At 45.9% G+C, this 21132-nt stretch overlaps 1 protein-coding gene and 1 long non-coding RNA gene across 9 annotated transcripts in view; one reads left to right on the top strand and one right to left on the bottom strand.

Moving 5' to 3' along the window:
- Nucleotides 1-21132, bottom strand: part of PDZD2 (PDZ domain containing 2) — a 403443-nt gene that overhangs the window by 222661 nt on the left and 159650 nt on the right. The window lies entirely within an intron of this gene.
- On the top strand, nucleotides 47-17326 carry LOC149122335 (uncharacterized). Of its 3 annotated transcripts, XR_016220118.1 has the most exons (3): nucleotides 47-983; nucleotides 2021-2076; nucleotides 6131-7437. It is a non-coding gene; the product is annotated as an uncharacterized LOC149122335 (long non-coding RNA). The 3 variants fall into 3 exon arrangements; XR_016220119.1 differs by lacking the exons at nucleotides 2021-2076; nucleotides 6131-7437 and adding an exon at nucleotides 13810-17326; XR_016220117.1 differs by lacking the exon at nucleotides 2021-2076.

The following is a 21132-nucleotide window of genomic DNA, read 5'->3' as shown; positions in this document are numbered from 1 at the left end:
TACCAGGCCTGGAATTCCCCCCAGGTGTTTCATTCAGGTCGGCACAACAGCACACCTGGAAGCAGGCAGCAGGGCCAGGCTGAACTCTCCTCTAATGCAAGGAAGCACCATCCAAGCTTCACGCAAAATAGAGTTAAAGATAAGTTCATTGGGCATTTTTAAATCCATGCCTAGTTTTTCTTTTATTTTTCTTTCTTTTTTTAAAACAAGTATTTGTTTATTGGAAAGGTAGGGTGTTAGAGAAAAAGGGAGAGACAGAGATCTTAAGTTCGCTGGTTCACTTCCCAAATGGCTGCAATGGTAGGGGCTGCACCAGGCCAAAGGCAGGAGCCTGGAACTCCATGCAGGTCTCCCACATGGGTGCCAGAGGTCCAGATATTTTGGCAGTCTTCCACTGCTTTCCCAGGCACATTAGCAGGGAGCTGGATTGGAAGTGGAACAGCAGGGACTTGAACCAATGTTCTGATATGGGATGCTGGCATTGTAGGCAGTGGCTTAACCGGCTTCGCCACAATACCAGCCCTGACAATGCACAGTTTTTCATATTACATATTTTCCATGAACTTTTTAAAGACTCCTTGGGTATATGCATGGATTTCAAAAATATTTTTGCACCAAAGTTAACTTTCAGTTCTGTTTTCCGTGAGTTTTTAAAAGTACCCTCATACTGCAAGGAAACAGAACTCCAGGATACAGTTTTCTCAAAGAGGTGTGGACAGGATAACCGACAACACCCCATGAAAAGAACATCACATGTGTCTGGTAAGAACCAGATTTGCAAGCCAGTCCTGAAAACACTAGAATTCCTTGGGGGAAGCAAATCAGGCCGAAGAGCTGAGATCAAGCCCAGTGTGCTGGAACTCTCTAAGAGACAGTGCTGGGCCTCCATGAATGCCTGCCCATACCTTTGTCCAGCTCCTCTGCCACGGACGGATATTCTCAGTGGATTCACTGCGTCCATTTGTGTAGCATTTCACAATCAGGTAAGTTTTAGAGCAATTAGGTTCAATTTGAATAATTTTTAAATAATTTCAAAAGTCTTCTATTTCTTCCTTTCTTGGTGCCTTCTCCACTCGCTTTTTTTGAGTCCTTCAATGTAGGATGTAATTTATGATGTGTAAATCAACACCGTTTAAAGTAAATCTATGGTTCTAAGAATAATGCAAATACTTATTCTGCTCTCCCCCTGTCTGTTACCTAATCTTGGTTTAGGGTGTGTGTGTACTGGGAGTTAACAGTTTGACCACATCTGTATAATATCTTCATGTCAGGAAAGCTTTGGAACACATATGCCATTCTCATCAGCAAGCCAGAAAGATAGGATCTGGTCCTCCTCTCCCCCACCCAGCCTCACTGCTGACTGGAAAAGAGATCAACAGCTCTGTAAACAAAGGGTGCTTAAAATGTGGTCCACGACTTTACCCTGGTTCTGCTTTAAATTATCCTTGAAATGGCTCTACCCACACCCAGAGTCTACAATTAACATTGATTTGAATGGGAACTGCTGATATGTTAGGAGAGTCCAAAGTAGCTCCAGTACATTGATAAGGGATTAAAAACATTTGAGAGGTTAGCACAATGGCTGATTAGAGAGTAGTATCTTTGGGGTGATCCACAGGACAGGCACAAGTGGGACTTCAAGAAAAACTGACAAAGAGCTGAGCGTCATTGCAGTGCGGTCCTTCAGGAGCAGAGTGCGTGTTGCCCGGATAAGGGGTGGGCAGCCTGTGCTGGCTGCACTCACATTGGCGGGAGTGTGACGTAGAAGGGAAGTGCTCTCTCCCCACCCCATAGTAAAGAATTTGGCGACAGCCTGACTCTTGCTAGGCGGCATGTCCAGTCGGAAGCCCCTTCTTCTAAGGAAGAAGTGGAGACACTAGATGGATTCCAGAGGAGAACCTGAATGATTAAAGAGACAGAAAATAGAACCTTTGAGGGGAGGTTAAAGGATCTGGAGTTGTTTAGTCTGGAATGAAAAAGTGCCTGAAGGCAAACGTAACTGTCTTCTCCTATTTGAAAGGGTATTATAAAGAGGACACTGGCCAGCTGCTCTTCCTCTTGACAAGGACAGCAGAGGTAAGAGACTGAAAATACAACACTGCACTTCTGCTCAGACGTCGAAAAGACTCGCTTAATCCTAATGGCAGCTGAGGATGACACTGGAAGGGTCCTATTTGACATCCCTGTGCAATCTCCATCCATCAGACTCCATCCTGAGTGAGGGCCTTGGCTAGAGAACTCCTTTCATTCCCCCCTGAAAGCTACAGTATTCCTCAGTTACTCCATCCAATGTGGGAGCACAGATCCCGAGCCTACATATTCTCTAACACACACACCAGGTGTTAAGGGAGTGTAACACTCCCAGAAAACATGGGCCTTTGTCTTCTTTACTGGGATGGGTGTCTCTGAGTATATGTCCTACTTCAGATATTGAATAGGTGGTAGGTGTATTTCATAAATTTGTTTCTATTTGCATATATGCATATAAGGTTTTCTAAATTTTTTAAAAATTTACTTTTATTTGAGAGACAGAGTATGTGTAATGGCGGGGGGGGGGGGTGGAGAAAGAGATCTTCCATTCACTGGTTCACTCCCCAGATGCTTGCAGCAGCAAGGGCTAGGTCAGGTCAAAGCCAAGAGCCTGAATTCCATCCAAGTTGATCATGTGGGTGGCAGGGACTCAAGTACTTGAGCCACCATTGACTGTACCCCAGGGAGCGCATGAGCAGGAAGCTGGACTGAAAGTAGAGGAGCCAAGATGCTAACCAGGCACTCACTGATGTGGGATGCAGGTGTCCCAAGAGGCAACTTAACCCACTCTGTCAAACTCTTGCCCCTATAATGTTTCCATATATAGGAAGCATTGTTTTTTGTTTAGGAGCCACACAAATATTAACTGATGATAATGACAATAATATCTATGAGTTATTAAGCTCATACTATAATTTTGCTGGGCCCTGTTCTAAGTACTTTGTGTAGATAATTGATTTCATTTATTAATTTTTATTTATTTATTTTGCAGTAGACTTATTAAGTGGGAATAATTATTAGTGTTACTCCAACACAAGGAAACTACTGAGTCAGGAGCAGGTTAAGTTACACAGCTAGTACATGTTGAAGCCCCAGTTCAAACTCATTTGGTCTGACTCAAAGGGACTTGCTTAATCATTACAGCACTGCCTCCCATCATTAAGTATTTATAGGTATCGGGAGGGAAGAAACATTGCAAAAAGAAGCAGTTATGCTTGTTGGCCCAAACTGATTCAAAACACAGCCTTCCACAGGTTTACGTCACCTGGAATGAAATCATCTTAGCCCGGCATAACAGAGGAGAGGAAGGACTGAGCTCACCTTATGGTCAGAGGGTGCATTGCTCTCGCCCACGAGGCTCACGAATCCAGTCTGGGGTCACCTCTATTTTATTAATTAGAAAAATTTCATTTTCATCTGTTGCCTGCCCCTGCATATCGTAGGTCTTGGGTGACTGCAGAATGAATGAGTACGGATGCTAGTAACTGTGATGTCCTCAGGCAAACTGGACTGCAGTGAGGTCTCCAGTACACTGGCACCAAGGCTGTGGGCTGTCATTTCTACAGGGCTCTTGTCAGATGCCCCATCAAAGTCTTAAAACTTCACTGCTTCCTTTAACTTAGCATCCATGAGAAAGCACAGGGACCGTCACATATTTTCCCAGTGTCAACTACTTTTAGACCAAGACAAGATTTTTGATGAGGTTTATTGAGAGCTGTTGTTTATCAACAAGAGATGATTCATGGGTGAGGCAGGCATCAAAATGATTTTTAGAAAGACAGAGGAGCCACACACAAACAAAATCAAAAGCCAGATCCAAGTTACTCCAAAGGACAGATATTTTCCCATTAGAACAATTTATCCTGGATCTATAAACAGAGAGGGGCACAGTTTTACAAGTGTTTGCTAACAGATCTAAACCTTATGTAGCTATAAAAAGCTGAAGAGAGGAAGAAAGCGGAAATTCCCAGGGGAAGATTCCCAACCACATCCAGGCCATCAGACCTCCATAAATACAAGGCTCAGTAGTGACATGCAGCTAAGCACGAGAGGAAACCTCGGGATTTTGGCACAATCCACAAAAATAACTTTGAATTGTCCTGAAACTAAACAATGACAATCCTATCCAATAAACTTTGAGCTGACACACGGGCAGACTGGTGATGTATTGGTGTTCCAGATGTAGTTAATAGGAACATGATGTCCAGAATTAAAAAGGTATTCAGTAAATGTTGATTGAATGGGTGGAGGAGCAAGCATCTCAACCAATGCCCATGCTGCTTCTTGTCCCCTTTGAATCTTTTTTTTAGAACATGGCATCCCTGCTTCAAACCTGAAGCCCCCACAGAGGAGTTGAACTACTGGATATGCTGGGAACAGTTCTTGAACCAGTCTCTAGCGGTTTCCAATCAAAAGACAATAATTTGTGATCTTGCTATGAATTCAAGAAGGGGAATTCTGCATGAAGTCCAACAGATTCAAATATTAAATAGCATCTATTGAGCACTTGCTGGATACCAAGTCCTATCCTAAGCCCTAAACATGCTCACTCTTTAAATCATTATTTCAATCTTAGAGTATGTACTCTTTTTAAAAAGATGTATTTATTTATTTAAAGGCAGAGTGATAGAGAAGGAGAGACAGAGAAAGAGATCTTTCATCCGCTGGTTCACTCCCCAAATGGTCGCAACAGCCAGGGCTGGGACAGGCTGAAGGCAAGAACCAGGAATTCCATCTGGGTCTCCCGCATGGGTGGCAGGGGCCCCAGCACTCAGGTCATCTTCTACTGCTTTGCCAGGAGCATTAACATGGAGCTGGATCAGAAGCAGGCAAGTGGGACTTGAACCAGTGTGTTGACATGGGATGTTGGTGTTGCAGACAATAGGTTAACCCACTTTGCCACAACACTGGCCCCATACTGTTTTTTTTTTTTTATGTTTTGAATTTATTTTATTTGTGAAGCAGACAGACAGACAGTCAACAGAGATCTCATATGCTGATTCACTACCCAAATTCCTGCGGTGGTTGAGAATGGATAGGGCTGAAGCCAGGAGCCAGGAACTCAATCCAGGTCTCATACATGGGTGGCAGGAATCCAATTACTTGAGCCATTACTGCTGCCTCCCAGGATCTGTATTAGCAAAAAGTTGGACTCAGGAGCCAGAGTTGGGCATCAAACCCAGGCACACAGATATGGAGTATGGGCATCTTAACCAGTAGGCTAAATGCCTGTGCTGAGTATGTACTATTATTACCAACCCATTTAACAGCCAATGAAACTGAGCACAAGATTAGCTCATAGTGACAAAACTAGCAAGTGGAGAAGCTAGAATTCAAACAGTGTCACTTTGGAGCCAGTGTTTTCTCTTAACTGCTACCCACTGCTATCTCCTATCTCCTGCCTCCTCAGCTGAAACTCACTGCTGTTGTCAAGTCCATGTGTCTACCTACAAATATGGAGGAGCGTTTTGATCTTGGCAGGACTTACTCCCTGACCTCCTGAGGCTGCTGTTACCTCTCTCTGGAACACTCACATCACAGATTCTCCAATGAACACTCTGTCACTTACTTGGCTCACATCATACCTCCCTAACCAGCTGCAACCGGTTCCCTGGGGCTAGAGCTGTGTGTTGTATGGCAGCCTGGAGAGGCAGTGAAATAAGAAAGACCTAGGATTAAAGTCCAGATCCCACAACTGTTACCCTCAGGACTCGGTGTAAGTCTTTTAACATTTCCTACTCTCATAGACAAGCCATCCTCCCTAAGGGCCTTCCGAAGACGGGAGATTAACGGAGGCAAGTATATGAAGTGTCTAGGATGATGCCTGATATTGTGAACCAGTGATTCCCAACCAGGTGCTATTCTGCACCCCACCAGGGACATTTGGCAATGTCTGGAGACTGCGGGGAGGGGGTGCTTACAGACATAGAGGTCTGGGATGCTGCTAAACATGCTGCCAAGCACAGGTCAGCCCCCTCAACAGAGGACTGTCTGGACCCTAATGTAAACAGTGCTGAGGTTGACAGCCCCTTCTAGAAGCTATTCAAAATCCGTTCACGAGATAAGTTCCCATCCGCTTCCCTTTCCTTGTTTCCGACAGTACTGTGCTTACGGAGATCCCGGAAGTCCTTGCTGGTGAATGTCTGCATAAATGGAGTGACTGTTCCCAACATGTCAAGAACTGTTCCCAGCATGTCCAATGGTGTGTGGAGATATTTTGCTGCTAACACCCGAGCCAAGAGTTTGGTTTTCTCATGCAGGGTTTGGTGGGAGTCAGTGAAACCATCGTCAGACCCATGCCCAGTGAAGGGAATTCTGAAATCAACCCCATGTGATGCTGGTAGCTGCACCACAGTTGGCTCTGTGGGAGAGCTGCAGCTCTGAGACAAAGGGCGGTTCCTATGGATGGTTCCCCCTGCAACTTGCAGTTATGCTGTGAGTGCTCCCTCGGCTGATTCTAAGCTGCACTCCAAAGAACAGCAGTCAGAGGGCAGAAGAGCATGGAAGGATGTGTTTGATCTCTCATTCCCTGTCCACCACCCACAAGCCCCAGTGAACACTGCTGGCTGAACAACACAATGCAAGCAAGATATGCGGCCGTTCCTTGTGGCCTTCAACAGGTTCAGTAACAGTGGTTCTTAGAAACGGAAGCTCAAGAATAAAAGCCTACATCACTAGATAAAGCATAAATCACATTAACACAAACCAGAAGACCAGAGAGAGACTGGAGGAAAGGGAGTGTGGGGGCACATACAAGATAATTCTTTCCATCTCATGTGCTGCAGGCTTGGTGGCAGTGTCTCTGCCTCTTCTGGCTTTTGCAGTCAGGAAACATGAGTGACTGTTGTGTAGATGCATCGCTGAGCGTCGGACACTTAAGTGTCATCTCTGGCCATTGTTAATCAGCTGTGGGAGAGGTTCTGCTCTGAGCTGTGCAGACCCAGGTAAGCTCTTTCTAACCTCAGGCAGCCTCTGCATGCATGGAAGCTAGCTTGTCCTCCTGACTCACTGGCTCTCTCCAGACTCAGACATCACCGGCTCCAGGGACCCACTCCTACCCTCCCCTAAAACATACTCAGGAGATGCCAGGCACTGTGGTGTAGCAGGTAAAGCCGCCACCTGTGGTGCCGGCATCCCATGTGGTTGCCAGTTCGAGTCCTGGCTACTCTACTTCCAATCCAACTCTCTGGTATGGCCTGGGGAAACAGTAGAAGATGGCCCAAGTCCTTGGGCCCCTGCACCCAAGTAGGAGACCTGGAAGAAGCTCCTGGCTCCTGGCTTCAGATCAGCTCAGCTCTGGCCATTGTGGCATCTGGAGAGTGAACCAGCAGATGGAAGACCTCTCTCTCTCTGTCTCTGCCTCTCTCTAGTTCTGCCTTTCAAATAAATAAATATCTTAAAAAAAAACATACTCAGGGCCCTCCTTGGTGCCCCCAAATCCACCCACTGCCCCTTCACTTGTCGGCTTGCCCTTGTAGACTGTAAGTTCTTAAGGGGAAAGGCGGCCAGCGCCGCGGCTCACTAGGCTAATCCTCCACCTTGCGGCGCTGGCACACCGGGTTCTAGTCCCGGTCGGGGCACCGGATTCTGTCCCAGTTGCCTCTCTTCCAGGCCAGCTCTCTGCTGTGGCCAGGGAGTGCAGTGGAGGATGACCCAAGTCCTTGGGCCCTGCACCCCATGGGAGACCAGGATAAGTACCTGGCTCCTGCCTTCGGATCAGCGTGGTGCGCCGGCCACAGCGCACTGGCCGCGGCAACCATTGGAGGGTGAACCAACGGCAAAGGAAGACCTTTCTCTCTGTCTCTCTCTCTCTCTCACTGTCCACTCTGCCTGTCAAAAAATAAAAATTAAAAAAAAAAAATAAGGGGAAAGGCATGTGGCCTTGTTTACTGTGTTATTCCCAGAGCTTAGGACTCTGTCCCTTGGACAGTGCCCAGTGAATATCAGTTGAATAAATGAGTAGAAATCAGAGAACTCCCAAATGCATTCATTGCTGTTACTACGTATTAAGTGCCTAGGATGAACCAGGTACAGTGCTAGGCCTGGAGAAATTGTTACTGCCCTGATATTAACAGAGAACCATGATTACTGTTTACTGGACATTGACCATGTCCCAGGCATCATGCTAAGCTCTTCTGTGTATTCTTTTTACTTCTCCAAAATCCATATGACAGAAACCACTTTTATTCCTATTGTACAGGGGAAGAAAGTCATCAGGTCACTTAAATGGATCTTAATGTGAAAGACCCCCTGACATTTAAGTTCTCAGAGACCTACTCACGTGGGCTTAACTCACACCAGCTGAGAAAAGGTTTCCTGTGAGTTGACTCCCGAGGCTTGCCGATGCCTATCACCTTGCCTGGAGTGTCCCTACCCATTCTTCATAGTGTTTGAAGTATTATGAAGTATTATGTATGATGTCAACCGTAACCTACACTCGAGATAGTGAGTTCACATTTATCAGTTTATGCTCCACAGCTGCAGTGAACACTTGGCAGTGGCACTGTCTACATCTGCAGCAGAAGGTTCTCAAGGAACCACAATGGGATCTAGAGGTTTTTTTTTTCATCTGAAGAATGAGAGTGTCTTCAAGATAAATTGGTTAGCGAGGTTACACAGGAACCTCTGTCTTTGCCTCCTGGGCTGTAAGAATTGGGGCAGTGGGTCAGCTCCAACACTTCTGAGTGCTAGCGCCAGCTATGGAGATGGGCCCAGTTAGCGGAGGGTTCTGACCAGGGCCTGATGATAAAGTCAGGTGACTCTTCCTCCAGAGCCCACATGTTCAGGGTGAACCTGCTGGGATGGGACTGACTGAGGCGCCGGCAGGAGATGTTGGTGACTGCTGAAAGCAGTGTGTGGGATCATTCCTGTGCCTTCTTGCTAACACCCACTCTATGGAGAGCAGGAGTCAAGGGCTTGCTTTCAAGGTCACCTACCATCTGGTCAACAAAGGCTACTGATGCTGAGCCAAATAACTTGACAGCCTGAGAACATGAGCAGTCAGTTGGCTTATGTAGTCTGCAACATCCCCTTCCCCACCGTGGTCTCTTGGCAATCGGTCATTCATCTTCAGCACTCGGCCCAAAAATCCGCTCTGCACCCTGCTCCCCCTCTTCCCCTGCCCCAGCCCAAGCTGACCTTCCTGGTAAACCCCCACCCCTTGGGAGCCCTGGTAGTTGCTAAAATGGCTGCCTGTGCATTTCACAGATCCTCTGATAAACCCCAATCACCTAAGATAACCTGAGCAAGTCTCTTCCTGCACCCTGAAAAAGGCAAGTCAGGCACAGGAATTGATCTTAGAATGTGGATTACCAAGTTAGGTGCTCAGGAGATACTGATGGCACACTGGGGCCATGGCAAGGACCAAGGAAAGCTGACCAGCAGCTGAAGCTGGGTTTGTGAGGGAGCGGTTTGGGCTCCATCCTTGAATGGCTTGAGCAGAGGAGCGGCGTGACAGATTTCTGTGTTAGAGAGAGTGCACCGGCTTCAAGGAGTGTATATGGCAGAAGGCCAGCTGGACAGAGGCAGAGTGGGGTGAGGAAGCTGTCATATGAATCCAGGCAAGAAAGCATGGTGCCCAGCCTAGATGAGTCGCTGTGGGCAGGCACTGCCATGGGGCGGTGCATAAAACTTCAGCCTGGCCATGTTTGCTGGCTGTGTCCTTCCAACTGTGCTCTCAATCCCCTGAGGATGGAACTTGGAATCTACGAGCTCTGGAGCCTCAGGGACCACAGGTGATGAAGCCTCCGGGAAAGGGGTGGCTGGTGCGTGCTGAACAACAGAATTCCTTATGCACAAAAAAGGTTTCCTCATCACCAAGCCTCTACCCCACCCCACGCTCACCCCTTCCACATCTTTTGGCCATTGCAGCCTGCAAAAACCTCTGCTCACCGATTACCGACTGCTTCTTCATTTAGTTCCTCCAAGGCGCAGAGCGACTTCTGCGTCCCTCCGTAGCAAGCCCACACTGTGATTTAAGCCTTCGTGGCCCTCTTAGTGTCTTGTTGTTGTTTTTTTTTTTTTTTTGGACAGACAGAGTGGACAGTGAGAGAGAGACAGAGAAAGGTCTTCCTTTGCCGTTGGTTTACCCCCCCCCCCAAGTGGCCGCTACGGCTGGCGTGTTGCGGCCGGTGCACCGCGCTGATCTGAAGGCAGAAGCCAGGTGCTTCTCCTGGTCTCCCATGTGGATGCAGGGCCCAAGCACTTGGGCCATCCTCCACTGCAGTCCCTGGCCACAGCAGAGAGCTGGCCTGGAAGAGGGGCAACTGGGACAGAATCTGGCACCCCGACCGGGACTAGAACCCAGTGTGCCGGCACCGCAAGGCGGAGCATTAGCCTATTGAGCCGCGGCGCCGGCCCCCTTAGTGTCTTACACTGCCCTTTGCTCTGAAGAAAGCCCTCTCCATTCTACCGCTCCAGGCACTCAAGATTTCATACAGGCTTTGCATGAAGAGCTCCCTCGATCACCATCCCGAGCTTCCCAGTGATGGCCTCACCTGTGGGGAGCAGCAACTCCCTCCTGTCTGATCTCCTAGGTCCATTTCATTATGTATTTAAATATAAAACAGCCCCACCCCATCTGCAAGAGGCACTCACAAACTTTGACCAGCCTTAGCCCCACTGTATGTGTTCCTGTCCATTGCACACCATTTGAGGTTTTCTCCCTAGAGGCCTCATAGATTCGCGCTCTTGTCTCGACCTCCCTTGCCTGCACTCAAGCTCCTGCTGCATCCTCCCCTTGTCCAAAAAACTTGTTCCTTCCCATAGAGCTCTTTGGCTTTGACCTGCCACTGAAAACTGGGCATTGGGAAGCACAAACTTAGAAGCAGAAAATCAACTGCAACTATTGCCCTCTTGGTCTGGCCCACACCTAGCCCCATTGGCTTTATGATGGTGAGCATTGTTTGAAAAGGGCTTTTTATAGACTGACAGGTGGAGCTCAACCCCAAAGGCTGTACCTTTCCCCTGCAAACCATCTAGGCAGCAATTGATGAGCTCCATTGGTTTATGCTAACACTGCCAGATTAAATACAAGGGAGCCAGTTAAATTTGAATTACAGATGAAAAATGAATAATTTTTTACTCTAAGTATGTCCTCAGTTTCACATGGAATTCTTTATCTGCTAAATCTGACAACTGTGATTTGTACTTGCTATCAGGTTTCTATAAAAATTCTACATGCAAGGGTGTTCTGGTGTAGCGAATTAAGCCGTCACTCAGGACATCTGTGTCCTGAATTGGAGTGCCCGGGATTGAGCCCCACCTCTGCTTCTGATCCAGCTTCTTGCACTGCAGGAGGCAGCAGGTGATGGCCCAAGCATTCGGGTCACTACCACCCACATGGGAGATCTGGATGGAGTTCCTGGCTCCTGGCTTTGTCCTGGCCCAGCCCAGGCTATTGTGGGCACACCTGTGATTGGGAAGTGAACCAGCAGATGAAATATCTCTGTCTCCTATCTCTGTCTCTCTCCACCTCTCTTCCCTCTCTGTCACTCTGCCTTTGAAATAAAGAAAACTTAAAATTCTACATTCATTAAGGGCCAACAATTACACAGAAACCAAAACACAGGCACATGATTAAAACCTCAGGCCCTTGGAAATATGCTTTGTGGTCTCTATTTCTCAACCCAAAGGACATCTCCTTAGAAGAATAGGGCTTGAATCATTGTCCCTACAGCTGGCTTGAAGTCCCCCACCATTGCCTCACCTTTCTCACCTCATTTATGATTCTCTTCCCATGATCACTCTTCTTGCATCATTAAGTTCAACCACTTTGACCCTTTTTCCTTCCCAAGCAATTACCATTCAATTGAGTGCTTCACCTTGACTTGCTCTCGCATGATGATTTATGAAACTGTCTTCTCTCAACAAGTCAATGAGCCACATGAAGGAGACACTGAATGCATAGCACACAGTTCCCCAGTTCTCCCAAATTGACTTCAAGGATCAGATTCCTCTTCCTAATTACTCCATGCTCTCGGGCCGTGGGAAATCTGTTCCAAAGAGCACTTGCAGGACTCCACCCTCAGTCCTGATCTGACCCACTATTGCTCGCCACTGGCTGGAGAAGCTCCTAGGCGGAAAAGCAAAGGACCTGACAAATCCACGGGCAATTTTCTTGCAAATAAAAAAAACTGCCTTCCTTTCCGGGTCCCAGGAAAGGCCACAACCCTTCAAAGCCACATTGTTCACAAAGGGGCCATCTAACATCATCCCGAGGCCTGCAGCACTGGCATCCCATAAGGCCACCAGTTTGAGTCCTGACTGCTCCACTTCTGATTCAGCTCCTTGCTAATGTGCCTGGGAAAGCAGCACATGCACCCATGTGGAGACCTGGATACAGCTCCTGGCTTCTGGCTTTGACCTGGCCTAGCCATGGTTGTTGCAGCCATTTGGGGAGTGAACCAGTGAATGGAAGACCTCTCTCTCTCTCTCTCTCTCTCTTTGTAACTTCACCTTTAAAAGAAAAGTTTTATACACTTACAAATGTGTGTTGGGGGAAAAGGCTTTGGGAGAGAACTATAATCTTGCAATTACTTTCCAATTTACCTACAATCACAATTGAGAATGTTGTAGATGAGACTTACAAGGAACCAAGCAAGATCTGATGAAGACCTGGATGGGCTGGGGTGGGGGTGGGGGACACCACAGAGACCTAGAGAAAGCTGTTTGGAGCAGGTGTTGTTATGCAAAACACTGGGCTGCTACTTGAGTGCCCACATCCCATATCAGAGTGCTTCTGATCTAGTTTTCTGCTAATGTGCCTGGGAGACAGTAGAGGATGGCCCAAGTATTCACGTTCCTGCCTCGCACATGGGAGACACACACATGGGAGTTCCTGGTTCCTGACTTCAGCCTGGCCAGCCCTGGCTATTGTGAACACTGGAGACTGAACCAGCAGATGGAAGATTTCTCTATCAAATAAAATAAATAAATAAATCTTTTGTAAAAATATAAAGAGGCTGGCATTGTGGTTCAGAGGATTAAGGTGCCTCTTGCAACCCAGCTTCTCATATCCAGGTGCTGGTTTGAGTCCTAGCTACTCTTGCTTCTACTTCCTGCTAATGCACCTGAGAAACCTGAAGAAGATGGCCTAAGTGCTTGGGCTCCTGCCACCTATGTGGGAGACCCTGTTGGAGTTCTTGGCTCCTGGCTTTGGCCCGGCCCAAACCTGGCTATTATGGGCATTTGGGGAGTAGACCAGCAGATGAATGATCTCTCTCTCTCTCTCTCCCTCCCACCCTGATTTATTTTATTTTATTTTTATTTTTTAAAATTTACTTTATTTATTTGAAAGGCAGCGCCACAAAGAGAGAGAAATATCTTCCATTTGTTGATTCACTCCCCAGATGGCCCAGGGCTGGGCCAGGCTGAAGCCAGGAACTAGAAACTTCCTCCTGGTCTCCCATGTGGGTACAAGAGCCCAAGCACTCTGGCCATCTTCTGCTGCTATCCCAGTCACATCAGCAAGGAGCTCCATAGGAAGTGGGCAGCCAGTGTCCAAGTGTGATGCTGGCATTGTAGACGGCAGCTCAACCTGCTGTGCCCCTATGCCAGCCTCCAATAAGTACATTTTTTTATGCATAAAGGATAGAAAGTTGTTCACATACAGGGGGTAAAGCAGTGGACACACATTTAATTACCAGAGTCATGAAAAACATCATTAAAAACGCCCATGGCGGTAAAAAGCTTAAGTAGTTTCACTGCTGTTAGTCACTTAGTCATTAGCAATAAAAGTAATTAGGGATGAAAGGCTTCTTTACACTTCTTCTCTTCCAGGATGTTATTAACAGCATCATCACTTCCATCTGGCGATCATTTCATCCTACGAGCAAGGAATGAAACAGGTCACAGGCACCCCACAGGTAATGCAAATCCAGCGACAAGGATGCAAGGATCTCAGTTCTGTGCCTTCTGGTCCGGTTGACTCGCCTGCCTGACAGATCACTGTTGCTCCAGTGCGAAGCCGTGGGACACTGGCCAGGAAGCCGCTTCAGACTTCTACCAGAGCCTCAGGAAGCGTGCAGTGTCGATGAGAGACTATGATGTGGGCTAGGTTGGGCCGAAATTTCTATTCCAGACCCTTGCCTTTGTCTTAGAGAAAAAATTCTAAGTACAGGCACAAACACGACGTGCAGTGTGACAATGTTTGTTTAGAAAGTGAGGAAAATATACATGCTCGTGTGGGCTTTACTTAGGGAGAGTGGGCCAGGAAAGGTAAAGAGGGATTTTCTTTCTTTCTTTCTTTTTTTTAAAAGGCAGAGTTAGACAGTGAGAGAGAGAGAGACAGAGAGAAAGGTCTTCCTTTGCCGTTGGTTCACCCCCAAGTGGCCGCTATGGCCGGTGCGTTGCAGCCGGCGCGCTGCGCCGATCCTAAGCCAGGAGCCAGGTGCTTCTCCTGGTCTCCCATATGGGTGCAGGGCCCAAGCACTTGGGCCATCCTCCACTGCACTCCCGGGCCACAGCAGAGAGCTGGCCTGGAAGAGGAGCAACCAGGACAAAATCCGGCGCCCCGACCAGGACTAGAACCCGGGATGCCAGCGCCGCAGGCGGAGGATTAGCCAAGTGAGCCGTGGCGCTGGCCAAGAGGGATTTTCATACCCTGTTCACCGTGGGTCCACAAGAAGAGAGAGAGTGAGCTTCCACTTCACCCAGCTTCTTAGGAGCTTGGAAAATGCAAGCGTTTACATGGTACAGCCCCCAAGTCCCAGGTAAGGGGAAGTACTTCCTGGGGAAGAGATCATCTGATTGACAGGTGGGTGGGTATGGTAACACAGAGCCAGGGAGGTGTGGCTTCCTGCTCATGACCTTTATCTGTCTCCCTGACTTGCCCCATATCGACTGGGCTGTGCTGGGGACAGGGAGGTAAAGGCCCAGTGGGAAGGGCTGTGGCCTGGGAGCCAGGAAGCCCCGGTTTGGATACCGGCTCTCCTTTGTCAGCCTGGGCCTTCTTGTCTGTAACTGGGGAAGATGATAATTACCCTGCAGAGGTGTTGTGAGCTAGAATGAGCTGGCATGGGTAAAGTGCTGGCATGAAACGGTAAAGTGTGCATAAACATGATTTTAACAATGACTATAATTGTAGTTTCAGGAATCTACCTCAGGTAGAAGAGTTTAAATGTATGCAAATCCCCACTAAGACAGGGATGAAATGGAGAACTGGAAGTTTTCTGAGCCAAATGGCTTATCAGGGTGACGTGATTTTTAAAGTGACAAGAGAAAATTATAGATGAGTAACGGCTCACATTTGTGGTTTGGGAGGTAGTGCGCGAGCCTCCTGTGCACATCCTCATTAAATCGCATATCACCGTATGAATCAGGGACTCTTTTCTCCTTTACTCCATTTGCAGCCCGGGAGCCTTGGCTTAGTGGGGCTGAGAAGTTGCCCAAGGGCACACATCTCAAAAGTGGCAGGACCAGGACTGATCCAGTGCATGCTCCTAGACTCGTGTGGTCCAACCAGATCATCCTTGTGTGTGCATGTGTGCCTGTGCATATGCACCTAAAAAGTCCAAAAGAGAATATACCCAGTACTAGCCCTGCTTACCTTTGGCTAGTGGGTTCACCTTCTTCCCTATGCCTCACTGAACTGAGTATACAATGCTTTTATAGTTAAGAATGTTTTTCATTTTGACAACAGACTTTCAAAAGGAAACCAAAATGAAGCTTTAAAAATATGATAAAAATGACTACTCCTTGAACACATATATGGGGGAGGAAAGATATAAATAGCATAGCATTTTCAAGGTCCATTGTAATTAAATTTCAGGATTTTTTTTTTCTGATCAAAGGAAACTTCAGAATAAAAATCGGCTTCCTGAGGATAAAGATTATCTTCCTCCCACTCATCTAAAAGCCCAGGTTCCAGTAGCTGTGGATCTGAATTCCAAACCTTGAACGTGTTCGTGATTTGCACATCAACATTAACCCAAAGATGTCCCAATTATTTCCTCTGTTATATCACCAATGAGGTCTTAAAATCTGATTTCCTGGTTTTACCTCACCTTCCCTTTGCATGCTTATTTACTACGCATGAGCATACTCCTTTCTCTTCTAGGGTTACTTCTAGGGACAAAAATGATGGAAGATCAGCAAAGCAAACATTCGTCTCACTGTCTGCTCTGAACTCTGAGGTCTCCTTCCAGGAGCCCTGCAATGACAAATTGAGATTCCACGCCCCTTATAAACACAGCTGGTCTTCAAAGTTGACCTCTGGGAGTGAGGGACCAAAGGAGTTGAAAGCGAAGTGCAGGAACTCAAAAGCAATGACCTTTTCCTGTTTTGCTGCAGTTCGCAACAAGGCGGGAGGGGACTTGAGACAGAGCTGACCCCCTCCCCCGGGGCAGGGGCCCCAGTTTCTTCCTGGAGGGGGATCCTAGGGCCAACCCAGGGACAGGTGAGCTGGAAGTGCAGGAGGGAGGTGTGCTGAGAAGTCCAGTGGGAGGCTGGAGGACACAGGGGTTGCACCCTCCCTTCCATTCCTGGAAGAGGAAGATTGGAGGCTGTCACGACAGAAATGGCTTACAGTTCACAGTGCAAGGCGGCCAGCTCATGTTCACCCACAGACCTGACCTCTGGGGGACGCCCCAGACTGGGATTCCCATGGCTGCTCTGACTGCTCTGGCTGCTTCGTACACCCAGGTGCTGGGGAGGTTTTCTGGTCAAAGTTATGTTAAGTCCATGGAAAACCCCTGAGGAAAACCATGGACTTGGAAAGAACAGTGAGACTGTGTGCGTGCCCAGCCTTTATTCTACTTAACTGACTTCCAAAGGACAGCGCTTCCAGGTTAGTTTCAGAAAACCCACCTGCACATTTGCATGACTGTTTGCCAGTTTGGATTTTGAGGATTCTCTTTTAAGTGGAAAATGGCGTTTAGTATGCAAGTTTCTGATTGCAGAGTGGGAGGCTGGCTGTGCGGCTGGGCCAACATGCTCAGGTGTTTCCAGCTCCACGGGATTTCAGGGTTTAACACGTACATGGGCCCCATTATGTCGGGAAACGTGAGACCCAATTTTAATATCATTTATACTTCCCAGATTGAAGATGTGACAGAATTGTGTGTATTTTACCCGTTTCCAGACTTTATAGATACCAAGTGTATACAAACACACTCATGCACAAACCTGAGGATACTTCAAAAAAGTTTCATGAAAAAATGGAATTAAAAGATAAGTTATTTAAGGGTGCAAAACATTTTGTAGTCCTTCACCTTCATTCCAAAACCAGAAAAAGATACAACAAAGAAAGGGAACTATAGACCAACATCATTGATGAACACTGATGCAAAAAATCTCGGAAGGAAGGGAGGGAGGGAGGGAGGGAGGAAGGAAGGAGAACAAAGCCCAAATAACTAGCTAATCCAATCTAGCAACTCATCAAAAAGATCATCCACCCAGACCAAGTGGGATTTACACCTGGGATGTAGGGATGGTTTAACATATGCAAATCAATAAATGTGATAAATCTATTAACAAATTCATGAATAAAAACCATATGATTATCTCAATAGTTGCAGAGTAAGTATTTGATAAAATACAACATCCTTTCATGATAAAAACCTTAACAAATTGGGGATAAAAAGCACACACTCTGGGGCTGGCGCTATGGTGCAGTGGGTTAACCATAGCCTGTAGTGCCAGCATCTCATAAGGGCACTGGTTCCAGTGCTGACTGCTTGACCTCCGATCCAGCTCTCTGCTAACATGCCTGGGAAATCAGAAGACAATGGCCCGAGGGGCCGGCGCTGTGGTGTAGTGGGTTAACACCCTGGCCTGAAGCTCCGGCATCCCATATGGGCGCTGGTTCGAGACCCGGCTGCTCCTCCTCCTATCCAGCTTTCTGCTGTGGCCTGGGAAAGCAGTAGAAGATGGCCCAAGTCCTTGGGCCCCTGCACCCACGTGGGAGACCCAGAGGAAGCTCCTGGCTCCTGGCTTTGGATCTGCACAGCTCCAGCCATTGCGGCCATCTGGGGAGTGAACCAGTGGATGGAAGACCTCTCTCTCTGTCTCTACCTCCCTGTAACTCTGTCTTTCAAATAAATAAAATAAATCTTTAAAAAAAAAAAAAAGACAATGGCCCAAGTGCTTGGGCCTCTGTCACCCATGTGGGAGACCTGGAAGAAGCTCCTGATTCCTGGCTTTGGCCTGGCCCAGCCCTGGTCATTGTGGCCATATGGGGAGTAAACCAGCAGATGGAAGACCTCTCTCTCTCTGCCTCTCCCTTTCTCTCTATAACTCTGCTTTTCAAATAAAATAAATCTTTTAAAAAAAGGAATATATCTCAACATAATCAAGGCAATACATGACAAACCTATACCCAGCATCATATTGAATGGGGGAAAAGCTGAATGCATTTCCACTAAGATTAGGAACTAGATAAGGATGCCCACTTTTACCACTGCTATTCGATATAGTTCTGGAATTTTAGCCAGAGCCATTAGACAAGAAAACAAAACAAACAAACAACAAAAACCACCAATGGATACAAATGGGAAAGGAGGAAGTCAAATTATCCCTGTTTGCAGATGATATGATTCTATATATAGGGAACCAAAAGACTATTATGAGATTATTAGCACTCATAAAAGGGTTTGGCAAAATTGTAAGATATGAAAGTAACACACAAAGATCAACAGCATTCTTATATACCAACAATGCCCTGGCTGAGAAAGAACTTAAAAGGTCAATTCCATTCACAATACCTACAAAAAATTTTAAAAACCTGGGAGAACTTTAACCAAGGATGTTAAAGATGTCTATAATGAAAATTACAAAACATTAAGAAAAAAAAAAAGAAGACACACACACACATATACACACACAAAAGGAAAACTTTTCCATGTTCATGGATCAGAAAAATTAATATCATTAAAATATCCATATTATCCAAAGCGATTTACAGATTCAATGTGATTCCAATGAAAATACCAATGGCATTCTTCTCAGAGCTAGAAAAAACAGCCTCAAAATCCACATGGAAACACAAGAGACCCTGAATAGCTAAAACAATCTTAAACAATAAAAACAAAGTTGGAGGCATCATGCTACCTGATTTCAAGACATTTTACAGGGCAGTTATAATCAAAACAGCCTGGTACCTTACTGGTACAAAAATAGATTTGTGGATTAATAGAATAGATTAGAGGCCTCAGAAATTAATCCATGCATCTACAACCAACTAATCTTTGATAAATGCACTAAAATCACTCCCTGGAGAAATGGTAGTCCCTTCAATAAACAGTGTTGAGAAAATCTCCACACGCTGAAGTATGAAAAAAGAAACCTACCTTATACCCTAAACAAAAATGAACTCACAGTGAATCAAGGAAGTAAACCTAAGGCCTAACACCATCAAATTACTAGAGGAAAACATGGAGGAAACACTGCAAGACAATGGCATAGGCAAAGACTTCTTGGATAAGACCCTAGAAACACAGGCAATAAAGACAAAAACAGACACAAGGATTACATCCAGTTAAGAAGCTTCTGCACTGCTAAGGAAACACTCAACAAAGTGAACAGGAAACCAACAGAAGGGTAAAATATTTGCAAACTATATATCTGGTAAAGGATTAATCTCTAGAATATATAAGGAGATCAAGAAACTCAACAACAATAAAACAAACAATCTAGTTAAGCCATCTTGAAAGCAGTCAGAGATACATTTCAAAGGATGAAATACAATTGGCCAATAGACAAACGAAAGGATTCAGGATCGCTAGCCATCAGGCATATGGAAATAAAAACTACAATGAGATTTTACCTCACTCCAGTTAGAGTAACTATCATCCAAAAATCAAAAAATAACAAATTATGGAGAAGCTGTGGAGAAAAAGCTACCTTAATTTATTGTTTGTGAGAATGTAAACTAGTGCAACCATTATGGAAGACAGTATGGAGATTCCTCAGAAATCTGAAAAATAGATCTACTGTATGACCCAGCCATCCCACTCCTGGGAAATTACCCAAAGGAAATGCAATCAGCAAATTAAAGAATTGTCTGTACCCGTATAGTTATAGCAGCTCAATTCACAGTAGCTAATATATGGAATCAACCCAGATGTCCATCAACTGATATCTGGATAAAGAAATTGTTATATATACCATAAAAAAGAATGAAATCCTGTCTCGTGCAAGAAAATGAATGCAACTGGAGACTGTTATACTTAGTGAAATAAACCAGTTCTAAAAAGACAAATATGTTTCTCTCTGATTTGTGATAAATGAATACATAGAGTACAAAAAACATATATGAGTGAAACTGACATTTTGAGATTTGACTACTATTTTAGCCCTTGTCTATACTATTGAGGAACAGTGGTTTTTCTACTTACTACTTGTTGAACTCTTTATTTAGTGGGGGATAAAGTTTGTGATTATGAAGTAAAAGTATATCATTGCAAAAATCAAAAGAAAAATAAGAAAAGGGTGAGGTAAGATAGGGTGGGAAATATGATTATGTTCTTAAAACTTTATATATGAAATACATGACATTTTCCCTTTATAAAGAATAAAATAAAAAGCAATGTTATAACCCATTCATATATTTTTCATAATACACATTTCCATGAACATTTGCAAGGCCCCCTATGTATATGTGTGTGGATCTCCTTCATTCCTTCCTTCCTCCCTCCCTTCCTTCTTCCTTCTGTCCCCCCCCCCCCTTCCTATCTCTTTTTTAAAGCTACTCATCCTACCTTCTTTAGTTTTTATTTCATTTTATTTTGAGCAACTTCTTTTGTGATCTTGATAGGAGAAGCAGCACCACTGGGACTGCTATGGAACAATGGATTTGTGGGAGGCTTTGACCTCTCACCATTATGGAGCTGGTTAAACAATTTACTTTCCGCTGTTGCTTTTAGCTTTGGCAGCACAGGCCACTGGAAAGGAAATAGTGAAGTCAGACGGAGGAGAACCAGGAAAAATTGAAACATGAGTGGAAGAGTTGGAACCCAAGAGAAGGGCTGGAAACCATATACTGCTTCTGTATGCAGCTAGCCGACCTGTGGGGGATGGGAAGAGGGATCAGTGGCCTTGGTCATGGACCTGAACATCCATGGAGCTGCTAGCCCAGAGTCAGGAGATGGAGGAGACCAGAGGCTG

Source organism: Oryctolagus cuniculus, chromosome 14 (genome assembly GCF_051225735.1).
Source record: "Oryctolagus cuniculus isolate XC-2025 breed Fujian yellow rabbit chromosome 14, ASM5122573v1, whole genome shotgun sequence".
NCBI classification, from domain to species: Eukaryota; Metazoa; Chordata; class Mammalia; order Lagomorpha; family Leporidae; genus Oryctolagus; species Oryctolagus cuniculus.
Note: the sequence above shows the minus strand (reverse complement) of the source record. Positions and strands in the feature narration are given on the sequence as shown.